Source organism: Echinops telfairi, unplaced genomic scaffold, assembly GCF_000313985.2.
Source record: "Echinops telfairi isolate 266 unplaced genomic scaffold, ASM31398v2 ScPeMD7_27;HRSCAF=92, whole genome shotgun sequence".
In the NCBI taxonomy this organism is placed as follows: domain Eukaryota; kingdom Metazoa; phylum Chordata; class Mammalia; order Afrosoricida; family Tenrecidae; genus Echinops; species Echinops telfairi.
The window spans coordinates 2,941,030-2,949,742 of record NW_022103924.1 but is presented as its reverse complement, the minus strand read 5'-3'; positions in this window follow the sequence as shown (position 1 = coordinate 2,949,742).

Below are 8,713 nucleotides of genomic sequence, written 5' to 3'. Positions count from 1 at the left end.
CTGTAAATCTTCATGGAAGCAGACTGCCTCATCTTTCTCCTAAGAAGCAGAGAGTGGGTTCAAACCCCAGACTTTTTGATTGGCTGCCCAATGCTTAAATCACTATGCCACCAAGCCTCCTTCCAACTTTTAGAAGGTTTCCTTTTTCCTCTAACCAGACTTAATTGCCCCATCACACCAGCAGTGCAGTCATGTTTTGCTTGTTAATTTGTTTATTCTGTATTTAATGTGCTATTTTTGAGCATCAGCTACATGCCTGAAACAGTGTTAGGAGCTAGGAAAACCCTGGTGTGAGTCAGGTGCTGGTAGGTATGTTTCCAACACAATGGACTCTGTGAGGTGGAGCAGCTACTTGTGTGTTGTAATTTAGTTTGATCCCTGTCATTCTCACCAGACCTTGAGCTCCTTGAGGGCATACATCATACCTTTTTGTTATCCCCAAGCCCTACCCAGCTGGCCCACACAAGACATGTGCTTTATGAAGACATGTGGTTCACTTGGAGCCCACTGCCATGTTGTTTGATAAAATAGGATTCAACTTGTATTGTGTCAGCATACTTGCTAGAATAGTCACCTCTCTAGGGCGTGGCATTTTGTTTTTCAACTTTTCTCAAGGTTGATTTAAGAGCAAAGCTCAAATACAATTCCATGACATCTCAGATGCTCTGCCCTCATCAGCTGATAAACTGCCAAGTCCACATTTACATTTATAGGAGACAGTAAGTTCGTGGTACTAGAGCTGATGCTTAGCAAGAGGTAAGTGGCACCAACAGTTTAATCTTCATTACTAAGCCAAAGGGTGGCGGTTCGAAGAAAGGCGTGGCGATCCTCTTCTTGAAAGGCAGCCATTGACAACTAGAGGAAGCACAGTTCTATTGCCAAACACATACATTAAAATTGACTAGAGGGGAACTGGTTAAGGGGGAAATTTTGTTGGGAGACAAGGGCGATGCCAAGTACAAGGCTGTCCTTCTCCATCATGTGGCTCAAGTCAGTCTGCTACAATAAAACACCACTAATTAGGGTAGCCTGAGTTTGCAGGTAAATCACATATCTGAGATGAACTAAAGATTAAAAAAATAAAAAATTCAATTACATTGAAAAATATGGCCCTTGTCCTATGAGAAGTATTATACTTGCTGGCCTGTTTCAGAAAGTTTGTAGATTTTATACTTTTGTTCCCCAGAGAAAATTAGATATGCTGAAGGGATCTTGATAATTATCTTGGGGTGTCCTCCGGCTTTGCAGTTTGAAATGTATCTCCAGTGGCCCTGGTGGTTACTTACGCTCCTCCCTGGGCAGATTAGTTCACTCCAGAAACTGAGACGATGACATAACAGTAAGCACAGAAATATTTCCCTGTTTGCAAGATTTGCATTCCAATGTGGATATTAAGTTAATTTGCTTATCTTAATCCTATCTTTGGGTTGACCTGCATTTCAAAATGATGATGTATTCTGGACTTTCAGGCTTCTCTTTGGAAGATTCTGGCAGAACAGATTGACCCCTTTCATGCCACTTTGCTAAAAACAAATAAAGCCCAACTCTAATAAATATCGTGGAAATCTTTTATTAACCAAACCCCAAATGAAAACATGGACCCATGTAATTATTCCAGCCATATTTGGGAAGGGAGAACCTGGGTGGGGCTATCGGTCAAAGGGTTGGTGCTAACAGAAAAGCAGGTGGCTCACCCCACCTAGTCTTTGAAGAAAGACCAGGTCACCTGCTTCTGAAAGGTCACACATGGGGTTGCCACGAGGCAGAGTGGACTCTATAGCAAATGGATGGCTTTTATATTTAAGAAAAATTATTTTGTCTGAACAAAGTCGTTGAGTTAGTTAATTCTGCCAACCTGGCTGATAAACACATGTGGGGCTAATTGAAAGGCAGAGGGATAAATGGGTGGTCGCCTTTCTAGTTCTCGGGTCTCTTGCTTTGTGATGGTTGCATCGGGTGCAGCTGCCTTAGCAGTTCCCTGCTTCAGCTTGCAGGACTGACTTCCTACAAGACATCCCCAAGGAGAAGCCACATGGACCTATCCCGATGCAGCCCTGGGTGCTGGAGCAGCCATGTGGAGACCCTGCCAGTGCTGAGATGCTTATTTGTTCACTGACTCAGCTTTCCTCCTGCAGTGGGCATCATTGCCTCTGTTTTGTGAGGTGGAGGACTTTGTGGACTGGTGTTGGGTTAATGAGCTAATGTTGGACTTGTGGGGTTGGGCAGCATTGGGTTGGGATGTTTTCGTGATGCCCACTTTCTTTACATTTGCTTGTCTTATACATGAGTTGCTGTGGATTTGTTTCTCTAAAGTACCTAGACTAATACAGTTATCTGATTACAATTTGGAAGTTGCTGCCACATTTTCTCATTTGTATTTAATTTCTCATTTGATTTAAGCAAAGTTTACTTTGTGATTACTCCTGTTCTTGAATTATTGATTGATTTTTGGGGGCTTAGCCCTGAAATGCAAGTTACAAAGCTTAAAAAAAAAAAGCAATCAAAAATCCCACACTTATCTTTTTCTTTAACCCCCTCCCTCCTCTATCCTAGTGATTTCTAACTTCTGTTTTCTGAACTGGATCCTCTGAATTATTCTGTGATGAAGTCTAATGTCTTGGATGCTTGCCACTTTCCCCATGTCTGGGGAAGAGCCCGCGTCTACCTCCCACTGGAGAAACTAAAGAGTAAAGGCACTTATCTCTCAGCTTCCCTTGCAGCTAGAAAAAGGCTAAACCTGCCCAGAGGAGAGTCCAGAGATCTCCAGTATAAGGGAGAGAGGGCTAGTATAAGGCAGGACCAGATGGCCTCTGACATCCAGTGGTGAAGATGGAAGGCAACAGGGAAGTCCTTTTGTTGCTTGTAATCAGAACCCTAACAAATTCCTTGATTGTGTGTCCTTGGCTTCTCTTTCTTTTTTTTTTCTTTCTGTTCCTGTTCATGACCTCATCACTTTCCTGCCCACTAGAACAAAACCCAATACCCAACCTTTTAAGAACAAACTGTCAAGCCTGTCTTCCGAGACATCTGATGGTGGCTTTGAATTTCCAGCCTTTGGGCTAGTCAAGCACTTATCCATGTATGCCATTTCTTTATGGACCAAACAACTTCATCTTTCTCCCTAGGAGTGACTGGTGAATTTGAACTACTGAACTTGTGATTAGCAGCCAACTCCTAACCTCAGGACTACCAGGGATGCTCATTAAAATAGAATTTAAAGATTGTGGGAAATCATAGAAAAAGAATAGAAAGTCACTTAGTGACTCACCCCCTTGTACTCATTATTAAGAGATTTGCAACGGCTATTAATAAATTTGTTTGTACTATTGCCAAGACCTCCTAATTCAGTATTCTTCTAAGGACTGACAGCATCAATATCACTTGGGAGTTTGCTAGAAAAGCACATTCTCAGGCCCCCTTATCAGTGGCTAAAATGTATGCTATTATGCTGAGAGTGGTGAGAGTACACATCATTGTGCACTGATGGATTATTAGTACGTACTTCACTAATAAGTTTGATGTTAGCTGTAACTTTTTTTTTGGTAGATGCTCTTTATCAATCGACGTAAGTTTTCTTCGATTCCTAAGTTCTAAGAGTTTTTATAGTGAATGGGTAGGTGATTTTGTTAAACACTTTTTCTGCCTCAATGGATATCATTATATGTTTTCTTCTTTAGCCTGTTGATATATAGTGTATTGTATTGACTTATTTTCAAATGTTGAACCAGCCTTAATTACCTAGAATAAATCCCACTTGTTCATGTTTATATATTTTTTTATACAGTACTAGATTAGATTTGCTAGTATTTTGCTGAGCCTAAATTCACGAGAGATATTACTGTGTAGTTTTCTTATTATGGATTGTCTTTGTTTGGTTTGGTTTTGATGCAACGATCATACTAGTCTCATAATGTGAATTGAGAAGTCCTCTCTCCTCCTCTAATTTTGTAAGAGTTTTAAAAAATTAGTGTTAATTTTAAAATGTTTTAGTGGTATGAATTTCCCTTCTTCGGCCACATCTCTCACAATTTTGATATGTTGTATTTTTATTTTGATTCGGTTCTGTGTATTTTTTCCTAATTTCCTTTACAACTGCCCTCTTTGAGCCATGAATTGTTTAGACATGTCCTATTTAATTTCCAAGTTCTGTATTTGTAGTTCAAGTCCTCTAGTGTCAGAAAACACATTCTGTGTCAAGTGTGCACAGCATGCTTTCGACCTTCTTTTTTCCACCTAGCAGAGATTGCCTACTCTTTTCGGTTGTGTTGTATCTGGGGAGTTTTACTATAAGGGAGAGAACCAAGGAGGGATGGAGCTACTTCACCTTGGTGGAACCAGAATTCCTATTGCTTGTTTTTGTTGTTATTTTCATTCTCCAAGGGCATAGATTCTGTTAGTTCCCTCTCTCTAACCTTAAATTAGCTAACATAATGCCCATCGCATCATAGACAGCTGATATGTAGTTCAATAAATAAGTAATAAGTATTTGTTGGACGAATGGCTTTGTGTTCGATGCTTAGAATATGTATGCAGCATGGTCTCTACCTTCAAAGAGCATGCTATATAGCTGTAAATTACATGTGGTTATTAGTATAGAATTTGGAAACCAGTGGTTTGGGGCATGCATGTAGGGTTCATTTACTTATTAACTATATGACCTTAATTAACTTATTAGCTATATGACCTGTGGCATGCTGATGGCACACCTTGCTTGCTGAAAGTGAGGAGGACTTGAGGCACTTGCTGATGAAGATCAAGGATTGTAGCTTTGGTATGGATTACAACTCAATGTCAAGAAGAACAGAATCCTCACAACTGAATCAATTGGTAACAACATGATAAATGAAGAAGAGGCTGACATTGTCAAAGATTTTGTCTTGCTTGGATCCACAATCAATGCTCCTGGAAGCAGCAGTTATGAGATCCAAAGGAAAGCTGCACAAGACCTCTTTAAAGCATCCAAGAGCAAGGATGTTACTTTGTGGACTCCCGTGTGCCTGACCCGAGCCATGGCATTCTCATTGCATTATATGCATGTGAAAGTTGGATGCTGAATAGGAAGACTGAAGAAGGAGAGCTGCGTTTGAACTGCGGAGCTGAAGGAGAATGTTGGAAGGACCATGGACTGCTAAGGAACAAACTGAGCTGCGTTGGAAGAAGGAAGGGCAGAGCACACCTTAGAGGCGAGGATGACAAGACTTTGTGGTACATCCTTTGGACATATATTCAGGAGAGACCAGTCTTTGAAGAAGCACATCATGTTTGGGAAAGTGGAGGGGTGGTAACAAAGAGGAAGGCCCTCAAGGAGATGGACGGACACAGTGGCTGCCCCAATGGGCGCAGGCATAGGAACAATGGTGAGGGCGGCACAGGGCCGTGCAGTGTTTCATCTGTTGTGACTAGGGTCCCTGTGGGTCAGAGCCAACTCAATGGCACCTAGCAACAAAAACAACACGACCTTAAGAACGTGACTAAAAAAAAAAAAAGAACATTACTTAATTTCTGAATCTTGGTTTCTCTCCTTAAAAAAAAATTATCTCAAAGGAGAATAATGGCACAGTGGGTTACATGTTAGGCTGCTAGCCACAAAGTCAGCCATTGCAATCGACCATGTCAGCTATTTGAAACCACCAGAAAAGACGAGGCTTTCTGCTCCCCTGAAGATTTAAACGTCTTCGACACCTTCAGAGACAATTCTATTCTGTCCCTCAGGTCCCCATGAGTCATAAATGACAGCAGTGAGTTTGAGTTTGAGGGAATATGCGCACAGTTTGGTGTTTCCTCAAAAAATAAATGTAAAATTATCAGAAGATCCAGAAATTCCATTTAAGAGACTTAAAAGCAAGGACTAAGAAAATACGTTCACATTGATATACCATGCTGCACTATTCACAATTGCCCAACGGTGCAAACAGCCCACATGTCTGTCAAGAGATAAGCATGGTGTGACGTGTCTACTCAGTTGAACATTATTTATTCAGCCACAAAGAGAAATGAAGTCCTGATACATACTATGCTCCTGGTGAATCTGGAAAACATTGTACTGAGTGAACGAGGTCAGATACAAAAGGAAAATTGTCATATGATCCCACTTATGAAACATGTAGAGCAGATATTTGTGCATACAGACATACATTTATTTACAGTTAACAGAGACTCAGGGGGAGGAGAGAATGGAAGCAATTGCTGAAGTGGTACTAAATTACTGTTTGGGGTGAGATAAAATATTTGGAAATAGATAGTGATGATGGTTGCCATATAGTGAATGTAATGAATTTCATCGAACCATACACTTAAAATAGCTAAAATGGCAAAATTTTTGCTTTGTGTACTAAGTACAATAAAAGAAGACATTTTAAATTAAAAGGACTGCAGGTTAGAATCACCTCTTAAAGTTTTATGCGGTTGAATGATATGGCCTATGAAAATTACTTTGCCCTGGGCTTCATATATGGGAAGCCTTGATCACTGGTAGCCAGTGAAAAGTGGAAACATGATAGGGCAGCTCTGACAACTGGACACGACAAAGTAGGAGAGTGACACCAGAGAGCTGGGGTGGCGTGCAGAGGCTTCGTGGAGAAAGTGAGATGGAACCTGGCCCCCAAGAAAAGGGCAGTGCTTAGATCAACTCCGAGGTGCGTTGGATGAAAGTAGCTATGGCATTCTAAAATGAACAAAATGAGAAATGGCATGGAGTTTGCATGACAAGCTTGAAAAACGAAATGATTTTATGGATGACACAAGAGTCGTATAGAGAAGGAACAGCAATCTAGTAAATGATTGTTGTTAGGTACTATTAAGTAAGCTCTAGCGTTTGGCAATTCCGGGCATAAGAGATTGAGATGGAGTCTTGTCCTGAACTATCTTCGTGCCATTGGTATGTCCTAGAGTGCACTGTTATGGTCACTGTGTGTTTTAAGAAACTGTCAAATTAGTTGGCTCACGGTCTAGCACGATACCCGACAGTATTCTCTTGTGACCCACAGTATTTTCATTGACTAAATTTTGGAAGGAGATCCTGGGCCTTTTTTCATAGTCTGTCTGACCCTAGCAGCTTTGCTAGAACTTGACCTACAGGGATAATCCTGCTGGTGTTTGAAACATCAGTGGCGGTCATTTCCAGCATCATAGCATCATGTAAATGTCATGGTAAAACAGACTAATGGTGGATATCATAAACTAGAGATCCTAAAAACCTGGCCTTTACAAAGTCTCTAAAAATGCTTAATAGGTTCTTTTAAAGTCTTTTCTTTTTTATTGTATAGCTAAATTGTCTAAACATCAGGGAAGATACACTCGGGAGGTGGAGGAGTGGTAGATACCACATGGGGCTCTCCTCCGAGGACCCCCAAGAAGAAACTAGAGATGCTGAAACTAGAATTCTCTCTCAGAGGGACAGAGAGAGCCTCCTCCAGAGCTAGGGCTCTGGATTTGAACTTCCAGTCCCTAAGCTGTGAGGAAGTAAAATTCCTTTCTTTAAAACTAAAAAAAAAAAAGCATGATGTTATGGTTTAAATAGTGTCCCCCAATAAGACCCGCTGCCCTGCAATAGAGTCCTTGAGGATGTTATCAATATTATTAGTTAACATGAGGTCAGAATGAAGTAGAAGAGGAAAGCTACCAAGATTCCCAGAGGAAAATGCGCAGATGACGGGTGGATTTATATTGCAGCTGCAAGACAGAGCACATGTGGGGCCACGAGCAGCTGAGAGCGAGCTGAAGAAGGATCTTCCCTCAGCGGCCGGCCGCCTCAGAGCTCCCCATGGCCCTGCCCACCCCCCTGCCTTTGGACTGAAGGCCTTCGAAATGAGAGAAAATACTATTCTGTCGTTTGAAGCTAGTCCCAGAAAACTCTGACACTAGTATTTGGTGAAGCGATGAAGCCCCAAAGCCATCTGCTGCTTTATGAGGTTTGTCGATCCCTGACTGTCTGAAGGGTTGCTCTTAAAAGGCTACAAAGTTGACAGGGGGTAAGGGGAATTAGATTGGAGATCCCTGCAAAGAGACAGTCTCAGTGGGTGATAAAAACCTGCTCCTCAAAAGGACACAGGGCCAGGGGTGGGTGGGGGTGGGTCCCCTCTGCTGGCTTTGCTCCAGGGGGTGAGAACGTCCCTGAGAATTCATAGCTACGGGCCAGACCCTGAGGAACGATCATGGCCCAAACACAACACTGCACAGGCTGCTGATAGAGCTCAAGTCAGGAATTTAGTTCAAAGTGAAGCATGGTTGATAGTGCCTAAAATATATGGCAGGTAAAATGCAGATTTTCTCAGTCGGAATATATCTTAAACTTCAGACCATTAGGAAATCCTTTAGATCAAATTACAGAGCATACGAGTCCACATTTTTGAAAGAGCAGAGGAAAAGAGCCCTAAGTGAGAGACAGTAATACAACGAACGCGAGGACAAGACCAGCAGTGACATCAAGCTTTTGCGCGATGACACAGAGAGATCTAGTTGCATGTCCCTGGGTGGTGCAAACGATGACTGTGCTGGACTACTGGTTGTAAGAATCGGGTCTACCCAGAAGTGCCTCAGAGGAAAGTTCTGACTATGGGGTCACAATGAGTCAGAGTCAATTTGATAGCAACTATTTTTGCATGTTTGATAAATTTGAGGGCAGAAAAGGAGACTATTCAAAGTATAAGGAAGGAGAAGGCATTGTCAAAATGACCAGGCTGGCTTAAAAATTCAGGGCTGACCACATGGAAGA